The sequence below is a fragment of the Coffea arabica genome, chromosome 6c, assembly GCF_036785885.1.
Source record: "Coffea arabica cultivar ET-39 chromosome 6c, Coffea Arabica ET-39 HiFi, whole genome shotgun sequence".
Classification (NCBI taxonomy): Eukaryota; Viridiplantae; Streptophyta; class Magnoliopsida; order Gentianales; family Rubiaceae; genus Coffea; species Coffea arabica.
The window spans coordinates 18309521-18325818 of NC_092320.1; the positions used below are offsets into that span (position 1 = coordinate 18309521).

The window sequence follows — 16298 nt, forward strand, 5'->3', positions numbered from 1 at the left end:
ACTATTTAGGGGCTAATTGGCAACAATGGTTTAATTATTTTCATTTGTTCTTTTTGTTTGGTTTTTAATTGGTCAGAAAGGTCAATTGAATCATTTTATGAAAACTAGCTCTTTAAATAGTTGCTAAATATTTAGGGTTATTTTTGTACATTTGAAATTATTTCTTTTATAATTTTCTGGTCAAATGCAAATAGTTGTAGACTATTTGTGGGCTCCTTTTATCACATGGGCTGTTTTTAAATTTTTAATTAAAAAAATGGAGTCATGCCCGTTAGAACTGATGTTGATGTGTCATGCCCGTTAGTATGACTCATGTAAGTTAGTCAAGACCACCTTAATGGTCTTATTAGTCAGTGGAGTTCTTTCCCCTTCATACGTCAGTCTTGTTAGCATAGCCAGAACTTCCTTCTCTTTTCTTTCCGTCGGATAGGTAGCTATGAGCCAGCAAAATCTTCACTTTTCTACCAATTCCTCCAACAACTAATTGTCCTTCCTTTTGATTGCAACCCAGAAAATCCTCCACATGCACGTGAAGTTTTCTTTTGCCCCAAAAATCAGTTCAGTGAAATTTCTTTTCCCCCAAAATCTATGAGCCTGCAAAATCTTTAGTTTTCTACCAATTCCTCCAACAACTAATTGTACTTCCTTTCGATTGTAACCCAAAAAATCCTCCACATGCACGTGAAGTTTTCTTTTGCCCCAAAAATCAGCTCAGTGAAATTTCTTTTCCCCCAAAATCAACTCATTTTAGGGATGGCTGCTGTACCAAATTATCATGTATGGTATAGCTTTCAAAACCTACTATTGCCAGCCTTATATATGCTTCTGTTTCTGATTTTTGCTAGCATTCAGACGAGCAAAGAAAATATAGGTATGTTTCTATTTTCTCTCCTTCTATTTTGAACTTCAATTTTTTAGTTTGAATGTTGTTGCCTTCTGTTTATTGCTTTCCGTTAATTAAAGACTGCCATATGTTTGATGTTATGCATAAAAGAATAATTATGATGGTAATTTTTTAGATTAGCTTACATTTATTTTTTCCTCTATTTTTTATTTCAAATGTTGCCCGATTTTTGCCAGCATTCAGACGAACAAAGAAAATATAGGTATGTTTCTATTTTCTCTCCTTTTATTTTGAACTATAATTTTTTAGTTTGAATGTTGTTGACTTCTGTTTATTGCCTTCCGTTAATTAAAGATAGCCATGTGTTTGATGTTATGCATAAAAGAATAATTATGATGGTTATTTTTCGGATTAGCTTATGTTTACTTTTTCCTCTATTTTTAATTTCAAATGTTGCATGATGATGTTAGCTGTTTATTTATTCAATAATTACATAATTTAGTATAATTGTAGTTTGGGTTATTAAGGTAGTCATTATATATATATATATATATATATATATATATATTAGTTAGTTTTAGCTATTCTAGGATGCTTTCATGTTGTCATTGTTGTGTGCCTTTCGCTTAGTATCTTAGTTTCTTTATAGTAAAATTAGATTTTGATATTTTGTGTTTCAAAATGAAGAAAAAAAGAAAATTTAGTACAAGTTTTAAATTGATAGATGAGATGTTTGATGATACTTTTGATGTAAGAATGCTAGAAAGAAACAAAAAGATAAACTTAAATATGCTTACAAAGCATATGAAGTTTACTGTCAATTCTTCTGTTTCTCGGGCATATTCTCCTTTTGTAATCAACATTGAGAATGACATTCATGAAAACCACTTTGTTGTGTTTCACAAAGTCACATCGATAGGAATTTAATTCTGCCAAATGATTGCAAAGGTAAAAATGTTTGCTTTACTCCAGAAAATGTTGGAGAAGTTCACTATACCTCTGATTCTACTGACAATCATTGTTTGCCTACAATGACTTCATGTTTAATCAATCTCTTTGATGTTGAACTTGCTGGTTCATCACAAGTGAAGTACAATAAGCAATCATTTGTTATACAAAATCAATTTCAGAGTGAACAAGTCACAACGTTAAAGGGAAAAATATTACTCTGAAATATCAAATCTAGATATGGAAGTAACTAATTATACTCCTCCCCTCTCTGTGAATAGGCATATACCTATAATAGGTAGTACTCCTGTTATATCTTATGATAAGAGCCCTCTTGAATATTCTAAAATATATCATCAAGAGGTAATAAATAAGAAAGAATATAGGAGACAGGCCTACTTTAGATGGAAAAAGAAAAGATTGAAAGCAAAGTTTAGATCAATTGCTTCTACAAATATAACTAAAAATCGAACATGCATCATAATTGTTGATGAGTGTTCCTCAGTTGTTGATGTTCAACATAGTTCTCGATGTCGTTCCAAGCATCGCACATCATCTCTCAAAAAAACTCAGCTAGGTCTATAGTTGATATTTTTAAGTTTTCTAATCTCTGTTTTTACACAAGCATTAAAATCAATTGAATGATTTGACTACTAAATGCTTTAAAATAATTATATTTTAGGAAGAGGGTGCAAAACAGGAAACGCTTTGTTGGATATAAATCCTGACAAAGTTGATATCCTACCACACCAACTAGATTGTCCTGATTGCGGAGCCAAGAAGTTTTTTTTTCTGAGACAGCATATTTTTGTTGCCAAGATGGTGAAGTTGTTTTGGCTCAAATAAAATTCTAGATATTTTTAAAGAGTTATTGACTTCATTTTCACAAGAGGCGCAATCTTTTAGAACTTTTATTAGAACGTATAATAATCATTTTGGATTCAATTCCTTCAGTGTTAAAGCTGATCAGACTCTCTCAAAAAGGAATAAAGGAATTTACACTTTTAGAATTCAAGGACAAGTATATCATTTTCTGAATGATTTCAATTCAAGCAATGGTCATAGTAATAATTTGCAGTTATATGTCAATGACTTTGAAACTGAAGTAAGTAATTGATTGGCAGCTTGTCCTAGACTATCTGAAAGTGTAATTAGAAAAATTATGCAAGTTCTTGAGTATAATCCATATGCAAAATTCTTTAGAAATTTGAGAGAGATACCTAATTTAGATAATTACTATATTGTGTTAAAAACTGTGCCTAGTGTTGATTATAATAGACCAACAACTTCACAAGTTGCAGGGTTGTGGGTTGAGGGGCAAGAAAATGGAGAGACCAGCAGGCGTGATATTAGAGTTCATACCCATAGTGGTACTTCAAAAAATATACAATACTATTATGGGTGTTATGATCCATTCCAATATCCAATACATTTTCCTTTTGGTGATCTTGGCTGGCACCAAGGAATACCAAAGAAAGGAGTTAAAGTATATGAAAGAAAAGGGAAAAAAAAGCAACATGTAGCAGATTTGATTTTCCCTGCAAATGCTGCTACAGCAGAACATCTAATCCAAAATGAAGAACATGCTTAGCATAATAACTATATACCATCATCTTTCATTTTACGTATTTTATATTTATGATTACATATTTAATAATGTATTGTTATTATTTCCACAGCAATGGAAAGCATACATGAAGATCCAAATTTTGTGTCCCTTCGAGAATATTATTGGTATAAACTTCAGATTAGGGATAATGATGAATCTTGGTTATTGCATTTTGCTAGACTCCTGCAACAATATATTATTGATCAATGTGTGAAGCTTGAGACACAAAGGCTCGACTTCTATAGATTACAACAAGAGAAAATTAGGAGAGAGTTCTTGAAAGGCATAATAAATGCTTTAGGATCAGGTGAGAGTCAAGCATGTAATGTTGGCCAGCGTATGATATTACCACCATCCTTTATTGGAGGGCCAAGAAATATGAGACGTAAATACATGGATGCAATGACATTGGTATAGAAGTATGGTAAACCAGATATATTTCTGACCATGATTTGCAATCCTAATTGGCTAGAAATAAAAGAACACTTAATAGACAAAAAAGAGGCACAAAACAGACCAGATTTGCTTGCTAGAGTGTTTCATGCTAAGTTAGAGCAGCTTAAAGATGAACTTTTGAAAAAATGCATCTTTGGTGAAGTGGTAGCTTACACTAATGTCATTGAATACCAAAAAGGTGGAATGCCACATGCACATTTCTTGCTAATTTTAAAGTCAAAATTCAAGATGTATACCCCTGAAGAATATGATAAAATTGTTTGTGCTGAGATACCAAATAAAGAGAAAAATGAACATCTATATAATCTGGTCATCAAACATATGCTTCATAAACCATGTGGTTCACTTGATCCAACAAGTGTATGCATGAGAAAAAATGGAACTTGCAAGAATAATTTTCCTAAAAATTTCTATGAGGAAACTATCCAAACTATTAATGCATATCCTGAATATCGAAGGAGAGATGATGGAGTTCAAATTAAGATCAAATCAGCTCTTTTAGATAATAGATGGGTTGTACCATACAATCCATATCTTTTGACTAAATTTGATTGCTATCTTAATGTTGAAATATGCTCTACAATTAAGCAGTCAAATACATTTACAAGTATATCTATAAAGGTCATGATAAAACTAACCTTTGTGTAGTAAATAATAAACCCGATTCAGAAATTGATGAAATTAAACAATATGTATCAGCTAGGTGGGTTTCTCCACTTGCGGCAACATGGAGAATTTTTGGATTTTGTATGAGTGAAATAAAGCTAGTTATTATTCATTTACAATTACATTTGGAGAATTATCAGCCAATCAGTTTCAAAAAAATAGCTAATCTTCAAAATGTTGTCAATAACTATTATTTGAAAAAAACAATGCTCACTGAATTTTTTTACATGAATAAGACAGATAAAGCAGCACAGGATCTAAATTGTACTTATGTAGAGTTTCCTGATCATTTTGTCTGGTTACCTAAGCAAAAATATTGGAAATTGAGAGAAGGGGTGAATCAATAGGTCGAATAATGACTGCTTATCCTTCTGAAGGAGAAAGATACTACTTGAGATTATTCTTATCAAAGGTTCAATGTCCAACTTCATTTGATGACTTAAGAACCTTTAATGGAGTTCAAGTAGAAACATTTCAAGAAGCAGCCTTAATTCGAGACTTGTTACAAAATGAAAACAGCCAAGAAATTTGTTTACAAGAAACCTCACTGTTTCATATGCCCTATGAATGAGGCGACTTTTTGCAACACTTTTGGTTTATTCTTGCCCTAATGATCCAACGGTATTGTGGCAAAATTTTGAATCTTCTATGTCAGAAGATTTTGCCAAGTGTTCAGCAATGACACCTGCACAAGTGAAAAGAAACGTCTTGCAACAAATTGATGGATTTTTGCAATCCATGGAAAAAAGTATGCATTCATATAATTTGATTCCTACTAGATCCTCTTATGAAAATATAGAGAATGAAACTCGAGAATTAAGAGTAGAAAGAAACATTGTCATTTTAGAAACTGACTTGAATTCAATTAAGCTATTCAATGAAAAACAGAAAAAAATATTCATAGTCATATCTGAGAGAATTTACTCAGATAGACCTGGAGTTTTTTTGATTGACGGTCTAGGTGGTACAAGAAAAATATTCCTGTACAGAGCTTTGTTAGTTGATGATAGATCCAAAGGCTATCTTACACTTGCTACAGTTACATCAGGAATTGTAGCTTCCATTTTACCAGGTGGAAGAACTGCACATTCCAGATTTAAAATTTCAATAAATATCTTTGCTGGTGCAACATGTCAAGTCAGTAAACAAACTTCTATAGCTGCAATGATCAAAGAAGCAAAACTAATAATTTGGGATGAAGCACCAATGTCTAAAAAAGCAGCGATTGAAGCTTTAGATGATCTCTTAAGAGATTTAATGAATTCAGAAGAAGTATCTGGGGGAAAGGTAGTTGTGCTTGGTGGAGATTTTAGACAACATTGCTAGTTGTTCGAAAAGGAACAAAAGCTGAATGATAAATGCATGTTTGATAAATTCTCCATTATGGCACAAATTAGAAAACTTGCAATTAACAGAGAACATGAGAGCAAAATTAGATCCTTCATTCATGCAGTTTCTTTTAAAAATTGGAGATGGAACACAAGAAACAAATGAGAATGATATGGTAAAACTTCCATCTTCAATTATAGTTAACAACAATAATAAGACTGATGCAATTAAAAAATTGATCAATATTGTGTATCCTGAATTTAAAGTTCAAAGAAACTGCATTGCTTACAAAATAGAGTAATTTTAACTACAAAGAATATTTTTGTAAATGAAATAAATGATCAATTGATCAAAAAATTTCCAGAAGATTTGACTGAGTACTTAAGCTATGATGAAACATTGAATGAAAATCATCAGTCTGAATATATTGATCTCCTGAATACTCTTACACCTAGCAACTTATCTCCACATAGGTTATTGTTAAAACCCAATGCCCCAATAATTCTTTTAAGAAATCTTGATCCTACCGACGAATTATGCAATGGAACAAGACTGATAATAAAGAGTTTGAGCAAGAATGTTATTTGTGCTAAAATTGCAGTTGGTGATTTTTGTGGCAAAGAAGTTTTTATACATAGAATTTCCATGCAGCCACCAAGTGATGAACAATATCCAGTTCCATATAAAAGAACACAATTTCCAATTCGTTTGTGCTTTGCAATGACAATAAATAAAGCACATGACCAAACATTAGATTTTGTTGGTATTTATTTGAAAGAACCTGTGTTTTCACATGGTCAATTATATGTTGCACTTTCAAGAACCAAAACAGTTTCAGCTATAAAAGTGCTTATCAGGCCAACTTATTTTATTGAATCATGCACTGATCATACTAAAAATATAGTATATAAAGAAGTTCTTGAAGCTTCCTAGATTACATTATCAGGTTTCAATATTCATGGCCTTTTTTGTTTAGAATTTTATTATTTTGTTTAATTGACTATCTAATTTTTCTACGAATATAGGTCATCATGCCTAGACATATATCTTCAGTGCTAGACATTCAGAAAGGAGCAGAAAAATGGATTGTTCTAGCACAAGTTGTTCACAGAGGCCACAATCAATTGACTCGTGAAGTTCCGCCTAGGCGAATTATGCACTTTTCTGCTCACAGATACTGAGGTTAGCAAATACTTTCCTAGTTGTCTACTCATTAAATTCATATATGAGAACATTTCACGATCTATATAAGAACATTTCATGATTTGTTTGTTCATTACATTTGCTTAAGAAAAAATCCTTAGTATTCATATAAGTTTATACCTACTATGATAGCACAACTATAGTTTCATTGTGAGTGAATAGTCACCTAACTAGTAAAGTATTCATAATTTTAATTTCTATGTGATAAATATGATGTTAGCCATCAATATGACACTTATGGTTTTAACTCATAATATATATAAAACTAACTTTTTGTAATCCTAATTAGGGAACAAAAGTTTCTGTCGTGACCTATGAACAACACATCAAGGTCTTCACCAAATTTCTCCAGTCTTATCAAAGATATTATGTTTCTAATGCAACTGTCGTTCCTGCTGACCCAACATACAGAGTTGGGACCTATGAATGCTCCTGGATTTTGAACTACAAGACTTTGGTTGAAAATTATACTGAACCTGTGCCGCCTATGTTGTTTTGCATATTTGAGCTGACAAACTTCTTTGATGTGCACAAATATGCTGATTCAGATAATCTTTGCAATAATTTTTCTTACATTATTTTTTAATTTACTTGACAATCATTTGATATTTTATTGATTGCTTACATTCGTATCAATATTTTTATTTCAGATATTAGAGGCTTTGTGATTCAGGCATTACCAGTAAAACAAGCAGATCCAGATTGTACTTCTAGAGACATTATAATAGTGAATGAAGAGTAAATCAAAACTGAATACTACTTTTTTATTATGTCATTTTAGATTAATGATAGCAGTCACAATTTTTTGTTATACTTGACAGGAAAAGACTCATGCTTATAACGCCTTGGAATGAATTTGAACATGATGAAGGAAGCAAAATAGCAGACGTGATTAGCACTGCCCTTTAATCATAGCTCTCCGTATCAAGGTGACCACATTGAATAGTAAAATTTTCATTATGTATTGTGATTTCTTTACTGGTTGACTTCTGAATACTTGATATGTTATATTACTAAAAATTTTCATCATTTTTACAGCTTTATCATTCACTACAAGGTTCATCTGGCATTCTGATAAATCCTCCACTCCTAGATGACCTCTCTTTCAGGCAATGGTAAATATAATTTTCTTTTTATTTTTACCATAAATTATCAATTTATTTTACTGGTAAATTTTTTATTTGTACTTTAAACATAACCATTCAGGTTTAGTTTGAACAAGGAAGAAATCAGAAATTTGCTTGATGCTAAAACATACAATGATCCAAACTGTTTACTTCTTCCTCCAAATGAAGAAGATATCAAAGTAATAAGCAATTTTCAAACATCATTTTCAGTTGTAAGTGCCATTTGTTATTTAAAAATTTCGCTTAAATATAACTATTTTGTTTCTAACTTACATTCAAATACCATTCATGCTTGGTTCACTCAGCAAAAGACAGCTTGGGTGCAAGGAACTATCAAACTTGCATATGGATTCACCAAATATTGGACTACTACTTGTGTGAATTGTCACAAAATTGTAAATGCTAACATTGACTGGATCATCCATTGTCCTTCATGCAAACAGCAAAGTGAAGTTGAACTCAGGTTAGACATTAACTTATACTTCTAAACTAAACATTATTCCGATTTGTTACCATATATTAATCTTAATTCCTTCACTCAATTAAAGGGTTCGCATTCCAATTATTATAACTGATGCGTCAAGCTCAATCCATTGCATTATATCTGGAGAAGATGCTGAAAATTTGATTGAGTTCACTTCACAGCAACTTAAGCAAGCACAAGAAGATGTAAGTAAAAATTTTCTGTCTTATATTCAACCATATAAATACAAATATATATACAAAACAATTAACTGAACCTAACCAAAAAAATTTTCTAGTGCAGGGCTTTGGAATAGACACTGAATTTAATGATATCTTGAAAAAGTACACAGTGGTCTGTTTTCTGATATCCTATAAGATTCCTTTTCAAGGTCAACTCCAAAGAAAGAATACTGTCATTAAGACTAGGGCTGCAAACTAATCGAATCGTTGCAAGCGGCTCGAGTCAAGTTCGACTCGAGCTCGAACTTGCTCGAGTTGAAATCGAGCTCGAACTCGAGTTCAAAATATTAAGTTCGGTTCGCAAGCTCGAGTATATATATATTTTTTATTTTAAGTATATATATTTTATTTTTATTTTAATAGTAAAATTACATATATATCCTTAATAATTTTATTATTTATTAAGCAAAAATATTATGTTATTTATTTTTTAAAAAATAAAATAATTATTTTTTATTTTCTTCGAGCTCGAGATTTAAATTGTCAGCTCATCGAGCTCGAGCTCGAGTTTGAGTTCAATAAAATCAAGTCAATGCTCGACTCGATAAGGTCAAAGTTCGACTTGGCTCGACTCGTTTGCAACCCTAATTAAGGCTTACACTGCAGCTGAACTATCGCATCATCCACTTCTACTAGCACTTCCAAAAAACACTGAAGTTTCTTCTGCACCTAGCAGTTCATCAGCAAAGCATGCAGAAAAATCATCAAAGGATCAAATGTTCACTCCAACCACAAAGTTGGTACTTGAAGAAATTGCTGCAGCTAGTTCTTGCAAAGAAAGCTGCATATCTACAACCAGTGGAGCAAAAGAAGTCTTGAGTTTCCAGAAAGCCCATCTCAAAATCAAGTTTTACCAGCAGGCACACTTGCTAAACATACAACAAAGGCTCCTGAACAGTTTGTCAAAGAAGCTGCAAAACAGTATAGTCCACCTGACAATATCAAAGACAGTCCAGCAAAGAAAGCTAAAGCTAAGCAAGACTGATATGGCCTAATTCTGTACTTTTGTTAAATCTTTTGTTAATTACCTTAGTGCTTCCCTTCATTGCTTAGACAATATGTTTTGAATTATATTATGATCCATTATTCTTTTGACTTAAAAAGTAATGGATCCTAATATAACTATTAATAGTTTAACCAACAATGTTGCAATTCAATAGGCAATGAAGCTTATTTAAGCCTCCTAATATATAACTGTGGCTAGCACTCAAGTATGTATTCTACTAAGACATGAATGACTTAGTTTATGTAATGTATGGTTGTGATTTGCATATTATTCACCTCTTGAACCTATATATACATTATGATCTTTTAGCAAATTATCCTCATTGTTACAGCAAATCCAAAAAATTTAGTTGCTCATATCAATGGGTAGGCCACTGCGTAGCACAGCCAGACCCATGCTAGTTCTTTCCTATTTAAGCTTAACATGTCTTTAGTGCAAGTACAATTAGGATTGCTATCACGTGTGCGGATATTTTTATTTCTTTCAAGATTTAGTTTGATGAAAAATATATTATAGCGATTTGATGTATATGAGATAAATAAGTAATTGAAAAATGTGTTTACGAAAAATATAAAAATTTTTGTTCGAAAAATTACAATGCAAACAAGGAACATGTTTTTCAATTATTTGTTTAACTAATATACATCAAATCACTACAGTATATTTTCTATAAAAACTTCTGAAAATAGCAATCCAAATAGAGCTACCACTATTTTGGCTTTATCCAAGCAATTTGAGCAGGTTTATGTTTATGTTGATTCTAGTTTGTTTTCTTGCTTAGTTACTCACTGGTTTTATTTTTTTAGACAAGAAAAGAAAAATAATGGATGCTAGTAGATTGGTTGTAATTAAAGTCATTGAGTTGTAGAAAGAAAAGAAAAAACAAAACACACAAGCGAACGAACAAACAAAACCAAATAACTTGCTGATAATGGCTAAAGGACGACTAAAATTTTAATTTGACTAAGAAGATTATTATGATCTAGGATGGTCGAGAGAACCATTTTGTCGATCCATGAAAATAATAGGAGAAAAAAATTTAAAACACATGAAAATAAGAAATACACTCTCTGTCTGATAACAATAACTCGAAAAGTTTATTTTCACTTTCACATATATTAAGAAATGTAAGTTAATGTAGTTAATGCAATCATTTTTAGCTTAGTACAGTATTTTTCTACTATGCCATCTCATTAATACACGATTTAGTGTGGTATCTATTACTCCTAAAGTGGTTTATCAATAGAATAGTTTATTTGTTGATAAATATGTACATTAAATATGGGCATGAGAGAAAAATTGGTAAACTAAGTACTTTTTTTAAACATGAAATTGCCCTGTAATTTGACACAATCACAGAAGAAAAGTAAGTCATTTATGGGGATGGAATATGATGTTTTCTCAAGTCTGAACACAATCTCACTAGTTTCTGTTGAGATGAGTACTACTCATACAGAAGGTGACCATACACCAAGCATGCTAGATATTTTGAAAATCTTGCTATTTTTATGATTGAGAACCATGCACAAAGATGGACATAAAGGGTGGGGATGTGATTCTTAGTTGCGTAAATCACGGTATCAAGCCGCTCGATTTAATAGAATTGTACCATGTGACTAGGGGTAAAAAGACTCGCAGTTGAGGCTAGAAGTTTAAAATAAAATACATGACTATCAAATCGTGTCAACACCATATCTATGGTATGGTGTGACCACAAATTTAAGCGACCGAACGGTTTGATCCCATAAAGAGTGTGGGAGATGGTGGTTGGAGAACAATAATTTACTAATTCATTATATGGTTACCTTTCTTATGATTGGGATGGTATTTCACAAAATAAAATAAAAAAACAAAAAACAACAAAAGTTGAGTGTAATGAACCTAAAGTGGAGTTGTTATGTACATAAAAATGGACTGTCCACACCATCTAGCAAAACCATTACCAAATAAAATGCCATTTAGGTGATTTTGAATATAATGCAAAAACTAGAATGACATCTTGATAGGAATATATAATAGATGAGACATTGGGATACACTAAATCAAAGAGCACATGATTTCGTTAGTTGAAGACCCTTTGGAGCAAGAGTGCAGTATATGCAATCTCGACCATGCAAACTAAGACAGAATTAGAATTTGTAGGAAATAACATATTATAAATTCAACTAACTAAAGTTTATGTCCCTTTTAGATAGGGGAAAATATTGTCCACCTATACTTAAAAAGTTGAAGGTACGATAGTTTTTTGGAATATTGTAACAACAATTATTTGCCCTGATTGGCAAGGCAGTTTTTGCCTAGTTTTTTTTTCTATAAATTTTTGAACAACTTTAATTAACCTTAAAAAACTCCCCAAAGTTTTTAAAATACACATTTCAAAAATACCAAAAAATATAAATAAAACTCCCTTCTTTCCTTTCTTCTTCTTGCTCCCCCACATCAACCTACCATTTCCTCTGGGGTCTGTCGTCTCTTCCGACGCTGGCAGAGGCTTGTTTTTTTTTTTTTTTTTAATCTTTCTCTTCTCCCTCTCTCTTTGCCTCTCCTCCCCTCTTATCAGATTTGCACAAGGAAGAGGAGGAGGGTGGCGAGGGAGGGAGAGGAAGGGAGAGAGGTGGCTTGGAAGAGGGGAGGGGAAGGGAGGAGGAATGAGGAGAGGGAGAAGGAGAAGAGAAAAGGAAAACAAAAAAAAAAACTTTTACTGCTGCCGACACCAGTCACCAGCAGAGGTTCCGACACCAACAGTTGGCAAGTGGTGAGGTGAGGGAGAAAAAGTGGAAAGGAAAGAAAAGGAAAAAGAAAAAGAAAAGAAAAAAAAGTTTTACATCTTAAAATTTTTTTCTACAATTTCTATAATAAATTATAGTAAAGTTTTAAATAAATAACCAAAAAACTCATTTACCAAATGAGTGTTATTCTAGTATGGTGTTTATGTTATAACTAGTTTTTCAGCCTTGATGCCATGCATCAGGTAGTTGAGACTCATTATTTTACTGTTGTATTTGTGTGTTTTTTTCTTTGTTAGATATAGTAGTCATGTGTGTGAACGTGTGTTTTTTCCTAATTGCACAGATAAACATGACCTTGAAATCAGGTTATCTAACATTCTTAATGTAGCATTAATCAATAAGTAATGCCTAAAATTAGGTAGAACTAAAAGGCATACGGCTATACCTGTAATGTGCAGCCTTGCTTATTAGTCATGTTTCTTCTCCAAGATAAGCAATTTGACAATTTCCATTTTTTTGACAATTTCTATTTGCTAGTACTTCATATTCAATAGTCTGATAGAAGTAAGAAATAAAGAAAGACAATTATAAAATGGGTTTATCATTTTCTTTTGTTTGCTAGACTTGAATGAGCATTCAAACATATTTAAAAATATTTTCAAACTAGCGTAAACTTGAATTAATCTTTTTTGTATATACAATGGCTTTTTTCTTTTACATTAATAGGTCTAGATGCATGACACATAATTTTTATTCAACTTTAGCCTACCATGACCTTGGTTTATATATACTACCATTGCTTCTAATCAAGATTTCATATTGGGTTCTATTCTTTTTTGTTGCAATTTAGATGATTGTTTGATTGATAGATTAAAAGTGTTCAAGAATGAAGAGAGCAATAATGGTTTCTTTGGATAGGACATCATCTATTGAAAATGAGTCTCGGACTCTCAATATTGAATGACTTCAACTTGCAAGAGTAAATATACATATTTTCTTTTTTTTTTCTTTTTTTCTTCCCTTTCTTTTGGTTGTCTATCTCTTTGTTTTTTTTTTTTTTGGAGATTTTGATGATTTTTGTTCTGATAATTTGTTTAGGGGGCAACACTTTATGTGGTGAGTACGATGAGCATGGAAGAAACTTTTTGAATTTTCACTAACATAATGGCTTAGATATATACTAATACAGTGTCTAACGATCTCTTGAGTTTAGAATTTTTCTTTTCTACTTTCTAGGTTTTTTGGATTTACAATTCTTACTTATTTGATTATTCTTTCTGTTACTTGGCTGATGATTTGTTTTTTTGGTAATCTATATCATAAGCTACAAAATTATAGTTTATTTTGTGTTCTTAAACCATGTGTTAAAATAGATGAGTTTCTCTTTTTCTTTTTCTTTTTTGAATAAAAGTGGTATTCAAAATCAAGAGATAGTTGGAATCTTTGAATGGTGAATTCCAAATCGACTTGTGTTTAAGGATAGGTTAGAATAAAATGCTAAGAAATAACCGATGGAGCTATATAAATGAGGTAACAAACTCGTATTTAAGATTAGAAAATACGTATTTATAGAATAATTTTTTCATGCTCGGAAGAGAAAAGGTGGGCCTATTGTAAAAGTTCAAAAACTATAATCCATTTCTTAAATTGCATATTTTTTTATGAAGAAAGTTTATCCTTTTGTCAAAAAAAAAAAAAAAAAGTTTACATGGGGATCCTTTTATATATATATATATATATTTTTATTTATTTATTTATTTTTATTTTTTGGCAAAACAGAAGGACCATTCTAATTCGCAAAACAACCGGGCCTGCACCTCTAACAAGAAGAAGAAGAACCAAGAACAAAATGACCAGTGGTATACCAACTAATAACGAATAAACTTTGGAAAAGCAACCCCTTTCATCGTCACAATCACTTAAAACCCCGGGAAAGAATGGCAAAACCCGGAAGGAAATGTACGGTTCCTTGCTCACAAAGGTGTGTTGTCCACTTTTCCCAAGAAGAAGCCGAATTTCTGGTTAATGAAACCAGAGGTGATGAATCCCACATTACCAATATACCCCTCAAAAAAACACAAACTCCAAAATACAATAAAAGGGTCCAATGTAAATAGGAATAGGCCAATATGCTAAAACCGTAACATCAACTGATTTCTTAGGTCAACAACCACAATACCAAACCAATCCAATTGCTCTACCGTCAAAAACCAAAACAACTACAAACCAAAAACACTTTAAATACAATTGGCCTGGCACATGAAGCCCACCACATTCAGGAGGAGACTACCAAGGCCACCTCACCATCCATCTCAACAGCAGCAAATCACCTTGTGCCACACCACACATACGTGAACGACCATTCCTACATGGCACGGGAGCTTTCCGTCTTAGTCTATAATATGGTTGGTTGATGATCTGATTTGACCATAACCTTCCTCACTTCCAGGTGGGGATCCTCTGCAAGCCTTATGAATTGCTGAGAACAATCTCATGGTAGAAAAATCCTCAACTAACTTGGAATTGGACGGTTGGAACTGAATTTGCAGCACAAATTTCAACAAGTCTTCAAAAAATTACAATCCAAACAACCAAGAGCTTGTATGAAAGACTTCCAACTTTGCAATATCTTCCATGTTTTTACCTTGTCTGCTACTGCTACCATATTTGCTCCGCTCAATTTCCCGTAGCAAAAATACAAGCATGATCTTCCTTCATGATAATCATGAAGATATACAACGATCCACATTTTGACATTTATATGATGATCATTGACTTCTCTACTCTCTAAGTCTCCATGCTCCACCCCTACTCGTGAAAAGGAGAGCTACAAAAGCTAACATCAGGGGAAAGTTCTAACAAAATCAAATGCTAAGAACAATAATATATGACGAGGATTATGTCGTCTGGTCAATTAATCACGGTGATGAAGACTGCAAATTATGAAAATCAATGAAAGCGCCCCCAAGATCCGATTTAACTTTTGTTAGAACAACGAACGCAAAAGCGCAGATTATGTCCGCATCATTTTCAGAAGGGCACGCGCAATTTGTTTGTTGGATACATTTTGGAAGCGATTTTCCCATCCTAGATGAATTGCGAGAAAATGGAAGTTCTTCTTTAGGAGAATTTGTTGAGAAAGAAAATTGATTTGATAACTCAATTCAACACTTAAATTTAATAAATTTAGATCTTAACACATTTAGACCGTTTGATAATAAAAAATTGAACATCTGAATTAATTAAGTGGCACTGAATTTCTTAGGTAAAACTTGCTCCCAAAATTAAGTGATAACCTATTCAATAATAATTGAATAGGTTATGTACTCAAATGTATTAGATTTAGTATTTCACAATTAGTATTTAACAATTCAATAATTTAACGGATTCAAACTTCAGATTTCAGACGTCAGACTTCAGTTATATCAAAAGTACCCTTAGTTAAGCTTTACCTTTGATTCTAGCTAGTTTCTTTCTTTTCCTACTTCCTAATTCGAATCAGTGTTTTTTTTTAGCAAATTATCCGGTTGGCCATTAAACTTTTGAAATCGTCGAGTTTTGATCACTCAACTATTAAAAGTCTGGTTTTGACCACTAAAATGTATAAAATTAGATTTAACTGTTAAGTTTGCTGATCTGTCTGTCCGTGCGATTTTCAAGACAAAAGGCAGGGTCA

At 32.2% G+C, this 16298-nt stretch overlaps 1 long non-coding RNA gene across 4 annotated transcripts; it reads left to right on the forward strand.

Moving 5' to 3' along the window:
* Positions 1-333: 333 nt before the first annotated feature.
* LOC140008534 (uncharacterized) lies at positions 334-10139 on the forward strand. 4 transcript variants are annotated; one of them, XR_011815950.1, is made up of 10 exons: positions 334-871; positions 1081-1106; positions 6878-7034; positions 7706-7793; positions 7877-7984; positions 8094-8170; positions 8262-8394; positions 8488-8645; positions 8731-8851; positions 8949-10139. It is a non-coding gene; the product is annotated as an uncharacterized lncRNA (long non-coding RNA). The 4 variants fall into 4 exon arrangements; XR_011815948.1 differs by lacking the exon at positions 1081-1106 and having other exon boundaries at positions 8944-10139; XR_011815947.1 differs by lacking the exon at positions 1081-1106.
* The last annotated feature ends 6159 nt before the right edge of the window (positions 10140-16298 follow it).